Consider the following 18,084-nt stretch of genomic DNA (forward strand, 5'->3'; position numbering starts at 1 on the left):
TATTTTTCACGGTGTCCAAGTGGTTAATGCTGGAGGCAATTGCTTTTAAATTCAGAGAGACACATTTATCAAACTGGTTCACTTTTTAAAGGAAATAAACAAATCAATTTCTGTGTCACAAATGCATTATCATCTCTTTCATCTACAATGTCCATAACAGTTAAGACTTGGAATTGCAACATTAGCTCAAGCTGAATGCTAAATATTTCCTTTATAAACTCCTATTCTCTGACGTGAACACACAGAATTGGTAATGGGATTTCTGCATATCTTAAGCCAATAAGGATGCGTTATCAGAATTCAGCGCGTATCGAGCAGCAAAATCATATTATGTGATCCAGGCTTTTTATTTATACACCTAAAATGTAATACAGAATCAGAGTGCCTGAAATCCCATCACACTGTATTGGGTATATGACACTTCCAAATTTGATAATAAAGTTTGCATATTCAAAACAGTTTTTCATATTGATAGCGGAATAAAACAGCTAAGCACAAAACAAACATTAAAACGTTTTCAAAGGAAAAAAAGAGCCGTGTTTAATCGATGCGATTGTTTTTTTTATGTTCTAACACCTGCATTATACGGAACTTGTTAGGTCATCTATCAAAAACACACATATTGATGAATTTTTCACTTTATAGACGTTTCCGTTAATTTATGAGTTTCATGAAGAGCTGCTGGAAATTTCTAGATAATTAGTTTTTTTTTTTTTATTTCCATAGTATTTAAATGTACTTGAAATATACCATTCGTCACCAGGTAAAACCTTTCAACAATGGCGCCACCCGTCAGCAACGGCTCCAGAGAATTTAACTCTGATTGATGGCAGGTCAACTAGAATTGGCTGGCAGAATTTCCAATTTTCTTTTGGGAAATTGCTCATTTCTCGAAGTCTATTCCTATTTTTACAAGTGGACAGCAGGCTGAGATTATACATTACTATGTGTCCAAGTATAAAATTGTGATGGATAGCTTCACATTGAGAGAAAGAGTTAATGCTTAATTTAGACCTCTTTTTGAGGAATACAATGATCAAATATTATATATATATATATATATATATATATATATATATATATATATATATATATATATATATATTGTATTAGTACAGTATGTGTAAATGATATGTAGAAAGCGGACTTGTCACAGACACATGGTGAGGGGTCCCAGTGTGTTGGTCAATTTATTATTCATGGGATTTCAGTCTGACAATTTACATTGAACTACACAGACAGAGCAAAGTTACACAGCTCAATCCAGTATTTGCAGAGGGCGCACTGACTTGTAAGACACTAGCTTTGCCCATTTGGGAATGCAGCATTGCTGGATGCGAGCAAAGGCAAGGCCGAGAAAACTAATAAATGTTAATATATAGGTCTGAACAGTAACTTTATTAAGGGGCGGCAGTCCCTACTGAGGGGGAAATCCCAGGGTGAATTGGTAAGGTTACCTTTGGTAACCCTAGCTGGGATTACTCCAGACAGCTCTGTTCAAATTTCAACAATGCCAGTGATGTCACTTTTAGTACGTCCAAGCCAAGATCTCTCTGCTGCTCCAAAGCATATGAGACAATTTCTATGTATTCCGCATTTGTGTTACCTTTCTTTCAGACCGTTATGGGTCATAGGGTTGACAGAACCTAGGTCGACAGTCATTAGGTCAACCAGTATAAGTCAACACAAATAGGTTGACATGCATTCAATTGAAATGGTCATTAGGTCGACACAAGCATTAGGTCAACATCCATTCGCAAAGCGGTGGGAATGTTTGGACTGCGGCGGAGTGGGCATGTGCTTGTCTGGCTGATGGCGTTCGATGGCTCTTCAAAACTGAGCTCATCACCTTTCTACTACCCACTTTCGTTGCCCCTCTTCCCACCCCTCAAATTTGATGATGATGCCTTCTGTACTGTTCTCTATCATCCTGCCTGGTAAAGGGGTGATCTTCAATGACTCTACCCATAAGTTCTTTACTACTCACAAACTTGCCCTCTCCACTCGTGTCACATCTTGTCACAACATTGAGTTGTCGTTTAGTCTCCCTGGGTTTCCCCAAGACCATTGCTCTTCACATCTCACACCTTGGCTATCTCTTCCTCCCTGGCCTGACTCTTACTTCTGCAACCTTATAATCTGCCCTTAATGTAACAGCATAGAGATCTATATCTTCCACCTTTGCTCTTCTTAAATGTTTCCATTGTCTCCACATTCCCTGAAATATATACTTCAAGCTGTGTCAATACCAATGGTGTTCTCTTAAGCACCTTCTCCTCCTACACTGTCCCTTGTCACACAATCTGTTTTTTAAAAGACTATTGAATTCCTACGACATTGCCTATCCTTCTCTCCCATCACCACTTTAGGCTCCCACTTTAGAATTTCAACCTCCAATATTTCATGAGATTCTTATTAATTGCATTGTCATGGTATCTTATGCTACCCAATCCTAGAAAGCTTCATCCTCACTCTCTACCTTTCCTGTCTGCTCTTCTCTCTCCACAACAATCCCAACTGTTAAGAGCCTGACAGGCAGGATCCTGACTTACAGGGCCTATACTCCCTGGTGGGGTCAACAACCCCCCATAGAGGAAGAATAGAACATGTGGCAAGCTGAGAAGATCTTGCATACAGTCTGAATATTTTACCTTAGACATAATAGCCATAGAGACATACAGTATGTATTGAAGCTGGCAGACAGATAAAGTACTAGCCAATCAGCTACTAACTGTTAGATTTCAGGCTTTGTTTTAAAAAAAAATGACATGAGCCGATTGGTTGGTACTTTAGTTTCCTATAATGTATCCCTCTCAAAGCTTTGATACATTTGCAACAAAGTACTTTGATACAATGGTGGCAAGTTCTCTTTAAATACATTCATTAATGTCATGTTTATTTTATCTCCGATCTGAGGGATAGGCATTATTATCAAGAAACAAATACTGAAAATGTAAAGCCATGTAAACTAAAAGCGGTTAATTAGAGATAAATTCAAGATCGTTAAAAAAAAAAACCACGAAAACAGCCAAAAGGCATTTTTGGTCTGACTTCTTGTAGCTGAACTTTTCCCCCTTGGAAATGATTCCGTGAACAGTTTGCTCTTCATAGATTCTCCAATGTCTCATGTATATAAATTTCTAAGCAACACATTGTTAGAATAACCCAATTGTTTTTGCACTGCAATTAATAAAAACATACATTCTTAATATATGTAGACACAGCTGGCAGAGGTTATGATGTGTCCTTTATACGGTTGCTGAATAAACTACACCATACCGAGGTCACAGACAATGCAGTAGAGTGCCTGGCTGGGAACAGGTACTTTTCAGAGGGTGTGGCTTAATAGTGGGAGGCGTGGCCATGCACCTTTAGAATAAAATACGGAAGCAAATGACTCTTTATATACTTCCCAGACCGCACTGCAGCCCAGCATACAGCAGCATGGGCTGAGTTAAGAAGAGCTGCTGCTGCCAGGTAAGGGGGGCCCCTGAATCATACCTGGGCCCGGGTAATCAGTACTCCCTCCTCCCTCTCTCTTAGCACAACTGGTCACTGTACAGACAGAAGTAAGTACTGTAGGTAGGTCCTGAACTTTGACACCTATAAGCATCATTCACTCAGTCCCAGGTGTGTGGAATTTGTTCCCAAGTAAATGGAAGACAGAGAGAGTGATGGGAGAGACCAAGACACCAGGGGATGTTGATGGAGCAGATGTTGTATAAATGGTCTTGGTGCCACTTGTCACAAAGGTGGATTGGCAAAAAATGCCATAGGGAATATTCCCGGTGGCCGTTGTGCCCGTGGGGCCTCCTGTGGCTGGGAGAGGGTAGTGGGTGTGTTAGGGGCAGAGGGTGGTATGCTAGTGTGGGTATGTAAGGGGGTAGAAGGTGGCAGGCTGGTGATGTGGGCATGTAAGGGTGCCACATTCTAAAAAAAAAATCACTTTAAATTACCAATCCGCCCAGGACACCAGGGAAAGGCATTGCAGTGGACTTAGCATAACACAACAATGTGTGGCTCGTTACTGTGGGCTGACCCATCCTCTATAGACTAGCCCGTTTCCTTCTCATCTCCCATTTCATCTATTTCTTCCCTCTTCCCCATCAGCCTCGGTGAAGTGCAGTGAGGTCAATGGATGGGGAGGCACTGGCCGGTATCAGAGCCAGATTTTTTACACTTACACAAATTTGAACCGGATGGTTCATATGACCATTATACAATGTAGCAGCAGTATGAACAGTGTATGTCCCTACAGATCCTGTGCACAATGTCTTCTTTTACATAGAAAGAATTGTCTATCCCCAGCATGTTCCCCTGCATGTTAGCAGACTTCATCATCAGCTTCTTCTTCATGTAGGCTGATGAAGCTGTGTGCAGGGGAACCCCCTGAATAGGTCATTTGACCACGTGAATAGGTCAAGCCACACCCCTCAGTGGTAACACAAAGAGGATGACTATTCGCACAGGACCCTCCAGTTAGAGGATTATGGGTGGACCCCTAATTGTACATTAACTAATCAGTTGCAGATACTGGGGGGGGGGGGGGGGGGTGCTCAGCTCACCCCTCAGTGGTGCACATTTATACCTCTTCCCCTTTTGCTGTATTTTGCCCCAAAGTGCGTCTCTACTCCCAGCTGCAGGCAGCTTCTGGCTACGGGAAGCGGTCATCTATTAGAATGAACTTAGGTCTACAGTCATTAGGTCGACCCCACTAGGTCGACTGGCAGGAAGGTCGACCTGATTTAAGGTCGACATGGGCCAAGGTCGACATGACTTAAGGTCGAATTTACAAAAAGGTCGACATGAGGAAGGTCGACTGGTCATAAGGTCGACATGGGGTTTTTCACTGATTTTTGAGCCGACATGTGCCGACAGGCGGCATTTCATGCCCTACCATCCACTAGGGCGTGGAGGAGGTTATTAAAGCTGTGGCGAGCGAAGCGAGCCACCGTGCCCGAAGCATAGCGAGCGAAGCGAGTGATGCGAGGGTCCGATTCTCATTGCCAACTGTGTCTATGTCGACTGTGTCGACATTCGGATAAAAAAAACAGTGAAAAACCCATGTCGACCTTATGACCAGTCGACCTTCCTCATGTCGACCTTTATGCAAATTCGACCTTAAGTCATGTCGACCTTGGCCCATGTCGACCTTAAATCAGGTCGACCTTCCTGCCAGTTGACCTAGTGGGGTCGACCTAATGTCTGTAGACCTAAGTTCATTCTGATGTACCGATTCCATGTGAATATGTATGTATGTATGTATGTATTTAATGTTTAAATACTGTAAAAACTTTCTATATTCTCTTTTTACCTAAACATTTAATTTGTATTTTAAGCCCCACAGGATTTGGGTATGTTTTTCTGATACATACATACATACATACATACATGCATACCAGAGGCGTAGGGAGGGTGGAGCCACCGGAGCTCACGCTCCGGGCGCCGATTGGACGACTGGCGCCGCCGGCCCGCCCCCCCTCCGCAAATGTACTATACTGTACTATACGGTGGGCAGCATGTTCCGACGGGTGGCGTTTAATAGGGAACATCGGGCAGTCACACTCACACTGACTGTCAGCCCGCAGCCCCATCACCCGATTCTCTGGCAGCGGCACAGCGCTGTGTGCAGCCCCAGCGTCCGTGATGTCCTTCTGCGCATGCGCCGCTGCCAGCCTGTGCTTAAAAGCACAGGCTGATTTACAGCTCTAGGGTGCGCACGCACACAGCGCTCTGCCGAGTCTGATGTGTCTCAGCAGCAGCGTAAAGCACAGGCTGGCCGCGGCGCATGCGCAGAAGGACAACACAGACACTGGGGCCGCGCCGCTGCCGGAGAATCGGGTGATGGGGCTGCCAGTCAGTGTGAGTGTGACTGCCCGATGTTCCCTTACTATTGAAAGCACTGGTAGGCTTTGAGTTTTTTCCTCCCTGGCCTCTGCTGCTGCCAAGGGCTCAGGCTGCCCTAGCAAAGCCCGGCCAGGCTCCAGCCCATTGATTGTGGGCCCACCCTCTTGAGTCCTGTGGCAGCCACTATGTGGCTGTCTCTGAGAAGCCCTAAATTGCCCCTGCTGCCCTAGCTGGGCCCTCCTATTTGGCCTGTTGTCCACTGGGAAGGCTGAGTGACACTGACACCACACAGGTGTCACTGGCTGCCTGTCACAGAGACCCCAGACAAAGCATGAAACTCCTGGCATCGAGCATGAAACCCTTAGCAACGAGCATGCAGGTAAGTGACATTTATGTGGCATAATATGTAATAGGCAGTACGTTGTGTGTTATTATATAATGGGCATTACGGTGTTTGGTGTAATGGGCATTACTGTGTTTGGTATAGCGTGTAATGGGCATTACAGTGTTTGGTATAACATGTAATGGGCATTACGGGGTTTGGTATACTGTGTAATGGGCATTACGGGGTTTGGTATACTGTGTAATGGGCATTGCAGGGTTTGGTATACTGTGTAATGGGCATTGCGGGGTTTGGTATACTGTGTAATGGGCATTGCGGGGTTTGGTATACTGTGTAATGGGCATTGCGGGGTTTGGTATACTGTGTAATGGGCATTACGGGGTTTGGTATACTGTGTAATGGGCATTACGGGGTTTGGTATACTGTGTAATGGGCATTACGGGGTTTGGTATACTGTGTAATGGGCATTACGGGGTTTGGTATACTGTGTAATGGGCATTACGGGGTTTGGTATACTGTGTAATGGGCATTACGGGGTTTGGTATAGCGTGTAATGGGCATTACAGTGTTTGGTATAATGTGTAATGGGCATTACGGGGTTTGGTATAATGTGTAATGGGCATTACGGGGTTTGGTATAATGTGTAATGGGCATTACGGGGTTTGGTATAAGGTGTATTGGGCATTTTACGGGGTTTGGTATAGCGTGTATTGGGCATTACGGGGTTTGGTGTAGCGTGTATTGGGCACATTACGGGGTTTGGTCTAGCGTGTATTGGGCATTACGGGGTTTGGTCTAGCGTGTATTGGGCATTACGGTGTTTGGCATAACATGTAATGGGCATTATGGTGTTTGGTATAGCGTGTAATGGGCATTACGACATGTGGTGTAATAGGTATTATGGTGCGTGGCATAATGTGTAATAGGCATTATGGCATGCGGTATAATATGTAATGGGTGTGTGATGACATCAAGTACATGGTAAAAATAGTGTTGTTTTAATTCAGCATGGTGACTCCTCCTGGAGACTGCTATAACCATGTTGAATTAAAACAACACTATTTTACCAACATGTCAGTCAGTCTCCGAGCGGGGGGGTGTGCGAAATATGCCCTTGCTCCGGGCACCATGGCACCTAGCTACACCGCTGATGCATGCATACATACATACATACATACATACATGCATACATACATATATACATACATACATACATACAATATAGAGTAACTGGGAGAAAGCCTCCTGCTTTTATTGTGGAGTTGGTCACCAGCAAGTTGTTAGACAGTCATTAGGTCGACATGTGTCTAGGTACACATGGGTTAGATCGACAGGGTCATAAGGTCGACAGGGTTATTAGGTCGACAGTCAAAAGGTCAACATGGGTTTTTTCACTGTTTTTTTACCCGAATGTTGACACAGTCGACATGGACACAGGTTATAGGTGCACCGCGCCCCCTCGCATGGCTCGCTGTGCTTGCCATGCTTCGGGTTCAGTGCTTTGCTATGCTCGCACACTATTGTATTCTCCCACCACACCCTAGTGGATGGTAGGGCATGAAATAACGCCTGTCGGCACATGTCGGCTCAAAAAACCTAGCCCGTGTCAACCTAATGACCCTGTCGATCTAATGACCCTGTCAACCTAACCCATGTCGACCTAGACTCATGTTGACATTCCTGCATGTCGACCTAGACACATGTCGACCTAAATACATGTCGACCCAATGACTGTCTAACAAATGCTGGTGACCCAATGACCATATCCCCTTTTATTGCAGGGTATTAGGGTTATTTAGGGGTTAGAGAATTAGGGAAACGGTATCAGGGTGGGTGTGGCACCCTGGTGTTCATCACTGTCAGTACTAGTACATAATACATATATATATATATAAAAATATATATATATAGCTGTGAGACGGTAGTGGCACACACTCGGCTTTAGTAAAAGAAGTTGACAGACACAAGGTGCTGCGGACAACGTTTCGGGGTTTATTCCGTTTTCAAGTCAAGAACTTGAAAACGGAATAAACCGGAAACGTTGTCCGCAGCACCTTGTGTCTGTCAACTTATTTTACTAAAGCCGAGTGTGTGCCACTATCGTCTCACAGCTACCCATTCTCTCAGTGCAGCACCCCGGTACTTGTATCCCTCATTGGAGTGCCCTTACCCTGTTGCTTATATATTTATATATATTTTTTTATATATATATATATATATATATATATATATATATATATATATATATATATATATATATATATATATATATATATATATATATATATATATATATATAGTCCCAGGGTGGCCAGGCACTTCCTCCTGAATAGTTGCTGGCTGGGTGCTCGCCTGATGACGATGTCGCGCTGACATCGAAACGTTGCTCAATAAACCCTGTTTTATACTGACTTAAAGAAGTTTTCTTGGAGTGCAGCACCCACACCCATATAGACTCCACGAATAAGCAGCACTCCGAAGACTCTTTAAAGGTGAAGAAAACTTTATTCAAATAACCGACATGTTTCGGGACGCAGCCCGTCGTCAGGGATAAAGTGCACAGTGAATCAAACATACATATATACCCCACATAAACACACCCACATGCGTAATCCCATTCACCACAGCTGTGTGGCTTTCCTCTGGGCGTCAATCCAGCTCGGGGCGGCAGCCGCCTCTCACAACGCCAGAATCACGTCACCATAGTGCGCCTCCCAGCTGATGGCGTCCGGTTGCTAAGAAACCTAGTGATTGAAGATACTGTACGTAATCATTAGAAAAACGTAATCATTAGAAAAAAACAGTGTTAAAATGTAATAAAAAACATTAAAAGCATTGCGGCACGGATTGGACAAATAAACAAGCAGTCAATACAATAAATACGTTTCCGAAAAGATTTTTTACAATGAATATAAACATTTCTATATTAGCTAGACCTTTATAATGTCATAGCCCATTAGTATAATGTGTGGAACAGAAATTTTTACAGGAAGCTACTTAAGCCTGAGTATTCATTTAAACCCCTAGGAGAGAGTGAATCCAATTTGTGTATCCACAAACTCTCTCTTTGGAGTAATCTCCTGTTACGATCTCCCCCCAGGATTGATTCCGGGATGTGATCTATAATTCTGCTCCGTATGCTGGCAACTGATTGTCCCGCTTCTAAGCAGTATCTTGCTATTGGATGTTCACTAGTCTTGGAGGTAACGGCAGCTCGGATGGTACAACGATGGTTAGCCATCCTTTCTTTGAAAGTGGTAGTGGTTTTACCCACATACAGTAGTCCGCATGGACAAATTAGGGTGTACACAACATATTTTGACGTACATGTGAGAACAAAATTGATAGAGAACTTTTTAACTGTGTAAGGATGGTGAAATATTCTGCCTGCTATCATTGAGCTGCATGTGGTGCAGCCTGTACAACGATAGCACCCTGGGCGTTTAGACAAAAAATGTTGTTTAGGGTTCTGTTTATTTAGGTCTGTAACATCAAGTTTAACCAATGAATCCCCTAAATTCTTGCCCCTGGTATATGCTGGCATCAAATGCGTGTTATGAAGGCTTTTAAGTTCCCTGTCAGAATTTACAATCGGCCACAGCTTTTTAACAGCACTTCTGGTGACACCACTAGAGCTAGAATACCGGTTTACTCAAGGGATTTTAATAGTCTTGGTATCTGCTGTTAATTTGGGTTTTAATGTATCTGCTCTAGGGATGTCCCAGACTTTTTTTCTCACAATGGTGAGGTCTCTATGTTCGTACCCTCTAGCTGCGAATTTGTTAACCATATTGTCTAATGCTGGCTCTATCCTTTCTTCACTACTCACAATCCGTCTCACTCTTAGCATTTGTGAGTAGGGGAGGCCATATTTCATGGTTTCTGGATGAAAACTATCCACTCGCAAGATGGTATTGCGGTCTGTTGGTTTGATGTAAATATCAGTATTTATACCACTACTATCCAAGTAGATGTCCACATCTAGAAAATGATCTCTGACAGTACTTATGTTATATGTAAATTTTATCACACTCTCAGAGCTGTTGTGGACATCTAATAATGAGGATAGGGTCTCCTGTTCCCCCTTCCAGACAAATAGTAAATCATCGATAAATCTTACCAACAATAGCATATCGTCTGATTGCATCTGTTGGTAAATCAATTGGGCCTCAAGGTGTATCATAAAGGCATTGGCGTACGATGGGGCCACATTTAACCCCATCGCACAGCCCCCCCTCTACAGGAAGAACCGCCTATCGAAGTAGACATAATTTCTAGTTAAAGTTAAATTCAACAATTCTATAAAGAAGTGGATGGGGGGTCCTTTATAGTTTGGGTTATTGGTAATTAATCCTACCACGGCCTCAATCCCGGACTGATGGGGTATGCTTGTATATAAACTGACCACGTCAGCGCTGCATAAAGAGATGTTATCTGCAGTAGCATTAATCCCCTCCAGTTTCAGGATCAAGTCCGTGGTATCCCTAATATATGATGCGCTTTGCTGAACACATGGATTTAAGAAATGGTCCAAGAACATGGAAATAGGTTGATATAAGGATCCCCTGGCAGATATAATGGGTCTGCCAGGGGGATCCACTAGTGAACATCCAATAGCAAGACACTGCTTAGAAGCGGGACATTCAGTTGCCAGCATACGGAGCAGAATTATAGATCACATCGCGGAATCAATCCGGGGGAGAGATCGTAACAGGAGATTACTCCAAAGAGAGAGTTTGTGGATACACAAATTGGATTCACTCTCTCCTAGGGGTTTAAAGGAATACTCAGGCTTAAGTAGCTTCCTGTAAAAATTTCTGTTCCACACATTATACTAATGGGCTATGACATTATAAAGGTCTAGCTAATATAGAAATGTTTATATTCATTGTAAAAAATCGTTTCTGAAACGTATTTATTGTATTGACTGCTTGTTAATTTGTCCAATCCGTGCCGCAAGGCTTTTAATGTTTTTTATTACATTTTAACACTGTTTTTTCTAATGATTACGTTTTTCTAATGATTACGTATCTTCAATCACTAGGTTTCTTAGCAACTGGACGCCATCAGCTGGGAGGCGCACTATGGTGACGTGATTCTGGCGTTGTGAGAGGCGGCTGCCGCTCCGAGCTGGATTGACGCCCAGAGAAAAGCCACACAGCTGTGGTGAATGTGATTACGCATGTGGGTGTGTTTATGTGGGGTATATATGTATGTTTGATTCACTGTGCACTTTATCCCTGACGACGGGCTGCGTCCTGAAACATGTCGGTTATTTGAATAAAGTTTTCTTCACCTTTAAAGAGAAGTCTTCGGAGTGCCACTTATTCGTGGAGTCTTAGGGGGGTATTCAATGTCAGGGTCACGGCAGTCGAGCTTGCTCGACCGCCGTGACCCAGTCCCGTTCTCAGTCAGCTCGACCGAGAACACGCAGGCGGGATTCAATGTCCCGCCTGCCAGGGAGCGAGAAGGGGGCGTGGCCGTGAGTTTCAGCCGGGAAGAGGCGAGCTGCAGTCGGGAGCTCGTCACTTCCTGGCTGTTCTCAGCAGAACGAGCCTGACAGCTAGTGATGTCGGGCTCGTTCTGCCGAGATACCCTGCTCAATGCTGTCGGGGAAGACAGCATTGAATAGGGCCCAGCGGGCATCTCCCCGATGGGAGGTGCTCGCCGGAGATTGAATATCCCCCTAAGTAAGGTTATTACCTAAGAGGGCACTGGAGCATTTCACCTGCAAAACAGCAAGGAGTGCCGGGATCTGCGCTACATATATATATATATATAATATTTTTTGTTACATAACTAGGTGCCGCGTTGCCATGGCGACGTCTAGCGTGATCTCTAGCGGGGAAGGCCGGAAGTGGGACACCCGGAAGTACCGGCGGGAGGACATGCTGAGGACGCAGCTGGCGGCGGGGCGGCGCTCAGAAATCACCTACACAGGTATTTAAATGTTAAATGTATGTATGTGTTTGTATATGTGCTGCCTGATGAAGGGCTAGAATAAAGGCCCGAAAGCTTGCAAATTGCTTAATGTATTGAGTGTTCTTTTCTACAAAGTCCGTGGGTGCTCGCTACTGGATGCTGTATGTACTATATTTCTGCTGGAAGCACCGCGGCAGTTGCTGTAGCTGAGGAGGGTGCCTGTCTCTTGGATTTGGATATATATATATATATATATATATATATATATATATATATATATATATACCTTTCATATATGTAAGGAAGATTCATATCTTCTATCGTCTGGTTTTTATAAACCTACCATCAGGAATGTAATATTAGCTTTGATCGATGTACTGCAAGTTGTAGAACTGTAAGTACAGGTTCTGTGTTTTTGCCAGACTGAAGTTGTTAGACATTAATAAATCCTATCCAATTTCTTCATTATCCTCTAGCATCTGAATCCATGCAAGTATCACCGGGGACAGGAACACAGAGCTGAAGGCTAGGAGATACAATAACACTGAGAATCTTAGCAGAGCACCCGTTGTTTTCATCAGTGGGTGTCGCACTGGATGTTGTATGAGATGCTGCAATAAATTCAATGCAGGTGCAACGTAAGCTATGAAGGAAATAAACATGATATATGGTTCGTACACATGAGAATGTCACTGCGTAGGATTATTCCCAAGCAGAACCTCAATAACATTAGGTTCCTTACTCCACAGCTTTCCTGTTACAATTTTAATTAGGCCTGTTTATCAATCTTTTACCAAATGAAAATGGCCCTGAATTTCAGTGCTTAAGATGTCCCAGTTGAACATAAAAAATAATGCGAATTTGGGACCCCCGCTGTTTATTTTGATATTCTTTCTCCATCTGTTATAGATATGATGATATTACATGGTCTAGTTCTCCATTAATATAACTTATTTCTCCTGGCTATCATCTCTTACCTAATTCATTTTATGGGAGGGTTAATTAATCTTTCTCTCTGTGCATTTTGTAAAGGATGTTTGTCTACTTAGCGCAGTATTGATTTTGTATGTTCTGAGGCATTTTTTAGACCCGTGCATTGACAGAGGCTTCATGTAATCACAATCTGTGTGACGGGTTCCGAGCTAAAGACGAACCCTGTCCTTCACAGAGCCCTGAGCAATGGCTCAAATGTTGTAAATTATACTTTAGTAGAGGCAGCCATTTTGCGTGCTGCGCTCAGTGCCTGATTACCCAATAGGGTGATTATTGTGCCAGGATGGTTGAGGGGGCGCCTTGGAGATTACAGCCAAGCCTCATTTATTCCATTCTTGTTAGCTATTACCCTTCCCTAAGTACTGTGGGGGGTAAAGTTGTTAAGGTGACTGCCAGATGGCTGTGCCAATGTAACTTACTGATGGGACCATTACCTTATGTACATTGGGCTACAGCACCAGCTGGACAGTCTAAAGCAGGGGTGGCCAAACCGGTCCTCGAGATCTACCAACGGTCCACGCTTTCCAGATTACCTAGCTGCTGCACAGCTGTAGTCATTACTAACTGTCACATTCCCCAGATCACCTGGCTGGTGCACAGCTGTAGTCACTACTAACTGTCACATTTCCCAGATCACCAAGCTGCTGCACAGCTGTAGTCATTACTAACTGTCACATTTACCAGATCACCTGGCTGGTGCACAGCTGTAGTCATTACTGTCACATTTCCCAGATCGCCTAGCTGCTGCACAGCTGTAGTCATTACTAATTGTCACATTCCCCAGATCACCTAGCTGGTGCACAGCTGTAGTTATTACTAACTGTCACATTTCCCAGATCACCTAACTGGTGCACAGCTGTAGTCATTACTAACTGTCACATTTCCCAGATTACCTGGCTGGTGCACAGCTGTAGTCATTACTAACTGTCACATTTCCCAGATCACCTAGCTGGTGCACAGCTGTAGTCATTACTAACCGTCACATTTCCCAGATCACCTAGCTGCTGCACAGCTGTAGTCATTACTAACTGTCACATTCCCCAGATCACCTGGCTGATGCACAGCTGTAGTCATTACTAACTGTCACATTTTAAAACCTGCTGCATTCATTCCTACTATAAATCCACAGGTTGCCTGGAAAACATGCACCGTTGGTAGATCTTGAGGACAGGTTTGGCCACCCCTGGTCTAAAGCCTCAGGGCCAGATGTACTAAGCTTGAAAAGTGATACAACGGGGAGTGATAAACCACCAGCTCATCAGCTCTTATCTGTTATTTTTCAAAGCCCCAGGGCCAGATGCACTAAGCTTCAAAAAGTGATAAAATGGAGAGTAATAAACAACCAGCCAATCAGCTACAAACGGACATGTTACAAGCTACAATTGAAAATGTCAGGAAGGAGCTGATTGGTTGGTTGTTAATCACTCTCCATTTTATCACTTTGAAGCTTAGTGCATCTGGCCCAAAGTCTCTTTCACACACCACAAGCATTAGATCCTACATGCCAGTTGTATAACCATTACATGCACATGGGCAGTATGAGTGGCGGGTCCCCAAGTGTCCATACACGTGTGTTAGCGGCATTACAAGGGGAACTACATGTGTATTAGCCTAGCCTGATTTTGAGGAGCAACGTGGATACCTCGACACATCCAGATTAGTCTTGTTCTGTCAAATATTATTCTTCCCATATTTGATTTTCAAGTCCAAAGTAGCCTTTAAGATAACAAATGGAATCACTGAGTAATGGAGAGGACAGATGTATATTTTATCCAGTAATCCCTGCATCTGTGACTTCCAGATCCATGTGAGTCAGGAACCCTACAGGTTATTATTCTTATATAGCGCACACATATACCGCAGCACTGTACAGAGAATATATGAACATTCACATCCCTGCCCCAGTGGAGCTTACACTCTGTATTCCCTACCACATGTACACGCACACAAATACATTCTAGGGTTAATTTGTTGGGAGCCAATTAGCCTACCAGTATATTTTTGGATTGTGGGAGGAAACCGGAGTACCCGGAGGAAACCCACGCAAGCACGGAGAGAATATACAAACGCCGCACAGTTAGAGCCATGGCGGGAATCGAACCCATGACCTCAGCGCTGTGGGGCAGTAATGCTAACCATTACATCATCCGTACTGCCCCGTATATATATCACATGGTGGGGATAGAACCCATGACCTCAGCGCTGTGGGGCAGTAATGCTAACCATTACACCATCCGTGCTGCCCCGTATATATATCACATGGTGGGGATAGAACCCATGACCTCAGCGCTGTGGGGCAGTAATGCTAACCATTACACCATCAGTGCTGCCCCGTATATATAACACATGGTGGGGATAGAACCCATGACCTCAGTGCTGTAAGGCAGTAATGCTAACCATTACACCATCCGTGCTGCCCCGTATATATAACACATGGTGGGGATAGAACCCATGACCTCAGCGCTGTGGGGCAGTAATGCTAACCATTACATCATCCGTACTGCCCCTTATATATATCACATGGTGGGGATAGAACCCATGACCTCAGCGCTGTGAGGCAGTAATGCTAACCATTACACCGTCCGTACTGCCCCGTATATATAACACATGGTGGGGATAGAACCCATGACCTCAGTGCTGTGAGGCAGTAATGCTAACCATTACACCATCTGTACTGCCCCGTATATATAACACATGGTGGGGATAGAACCCATGACCTCAGTGCTGTGAGGCAGTAATGCTAACCATTACACCATCTGTACTGCCCCTTATATATAACACATGGTGGGGATAGAACCCATGATCTCAGCGCTGCGGGGCAGTAATGCTAAGCATTACATCATCTGTACTGCCCCGTCTATATAACACATGGTGGGGATAGAACCCATAACCTCAGCGCTGTGAGGCAGTAATGCTAACCATTACACCATCTGTACTGTCCCTTATATATAACACATGGTGGGGATAGAACCCATGATCTCAGCGCTGCGGGGCAGTAATGCTAACCATTACATCATCTGTACTGCCCCGTATATATAACACATGGTGGGTATGGAACCCATTACCTCAGCGCTGTGAGGCAGTAATGCTAACCATTACACCGTCCGTACTGCCCCGTATATATAACACATGGTGGGGATAGAACCCATGACTTCAGTGCTGTGAGGCAGTAATGCTAACCATTACACCATCCGTACTGCCCCTTATATATAACACATGGTGGGGATAGAACCCATGATCTCAGCGCTTTGAGGCAGTAATGTTAACCATTACACCATCAGTGCTGCCCCGTATATATAACACATGGTGGGGATAGAACCCATGACCTCAGTGCTGTAAGGCAGTAATGCTAACCATTACACCATCCGTGCTGCCCCGTATATATAACACATGGTGGGGATAGAACCCATGACCTCAGCGCTGTGGGGCAGTAATGCTAACCATTACATCATCCGTACTGCCCCTTATATATATCACATGGTGGGGATAGAACCCATGACCTCAGCGCTGTGAGGCAGTAATGCTAACCATTACACCGTCCGTACTGCCCCGTATATATAACACATGGTGGGGATAGAACCCATGACCTCAGCGCTGTGAGGCAGTAATGCTAACCATTACACCATCCGTACAGCATGTAGACAGCAGTCCGTCATGTGAGAGTGATTGCCCATGCTCAGCTGCAATAAAAATAATAAACTAGATAAACGCTCACGGGAATAGCAGATATACCTATCTATGGCAGCATTAGTGAAAAATGGAGTGGATCGGTCTTGTTAAACCCCCCCCATTTTCGAGTTCTAAAAACGTCAGAGGGCATACAGTAAATATATTGCAGTACACATTGCACTACTACTTTCATCGCCACCAAACCTACTACAATTCATAGTAAAAAATGGAGAATGATAAACAACCAGCCAGTAAGCCAATAATATCTGTCATTTTTCAAACCCAGCCTGTAACATGGCAGTTAGGAGCTAATTGGCTGGCTGTTTAACAATCTCCACTTGATCACATTCTATATGTGCATGCAGTGTATCCAGGATGGACATCGGTGCTGTGTATAACAGCCACTTGTGCAGGGCCAGTGCAAGGCACCGGAGCGCCCCAGGCAGGGGGGGCACTCCAGCGTTCACACGCCCGGGGGGGGGATTCGGCTGCCGCACTGCTCCACGGGGGGATGGGGGAGGGATTTGGCCACCATGCCGCTCCGCTCCGGGGGATGGGGGGGGGTTGATTCGGCCACCACTCCAAGGGGGGTGGAGGTTGTTGGGGTCCCGGGTGAGACTGCCGCGTCATTTCAGGGGGGAGATGCGGCAGCGGCTCCACAGGGGGGGTTTGCTCACCTGAATTCGGCTCCCTCCTGCTGTGTCACTCCAGGCTCCACTTCAGGCTCCACGGGTGGGTGAGTTGCAGGGGGAGCGGGTAGTTGCTCTCCATCCTCCCTCCAACCACTGTCACTCCAAGGGGGGGGAGAAGCGGTGGCGGCGGCCGAGTGGCTCCAAAGGGGAGGGGGGAGAGTTCCCCACCTCCGTCTATCCTGCTCTCTCCTGCCGCCCTCCAGTGGCCGGCGCCCCAGGCAGATGCCTAAAGCTGCCTAGTGGTGGCACCGGCCCTGCACTTGTGGAACCCTGGCCACGGCATTAGGCTTCATTCTTCTAAACCTGCCCCAGGTGCCTGCAAAAGCAGCCAATGAGAATCTGGGAACAGGCTTAGGGGAGTGAAGGCCAATATCGAGTCCCAGGTTCTGCAGGCGGCTGTGATGCACAGTGCCATTGCCCAGTCCAGATACTGTATACTTCCAGGCCAGCACATATATTACAGCTTTACCTACATCTGTATGTTTAAATCTGCTTAGACGCCCCACCCCACAGCCTAACCATAACCTCCCACTTCTAAGTGCCTTACCCCCCACAGCCTGGCCCTAACCCCCACCCCCCTGGGAATAATACTAGTCCACCTCGCACACTTACGATCCG

This window comes from Crinia signifera, chromosome 11, assembly GCF_055691185.1.
Source record: "Crinia signifera chromosome 11, ASM5569118v1, whole genome shotgun sequence".
Lineage (NCBI taxonomy): Eukaryota > Metazoa > Chordata > Amphibia > Anura > Myobatrachidae > Crinia > Crinia signifera.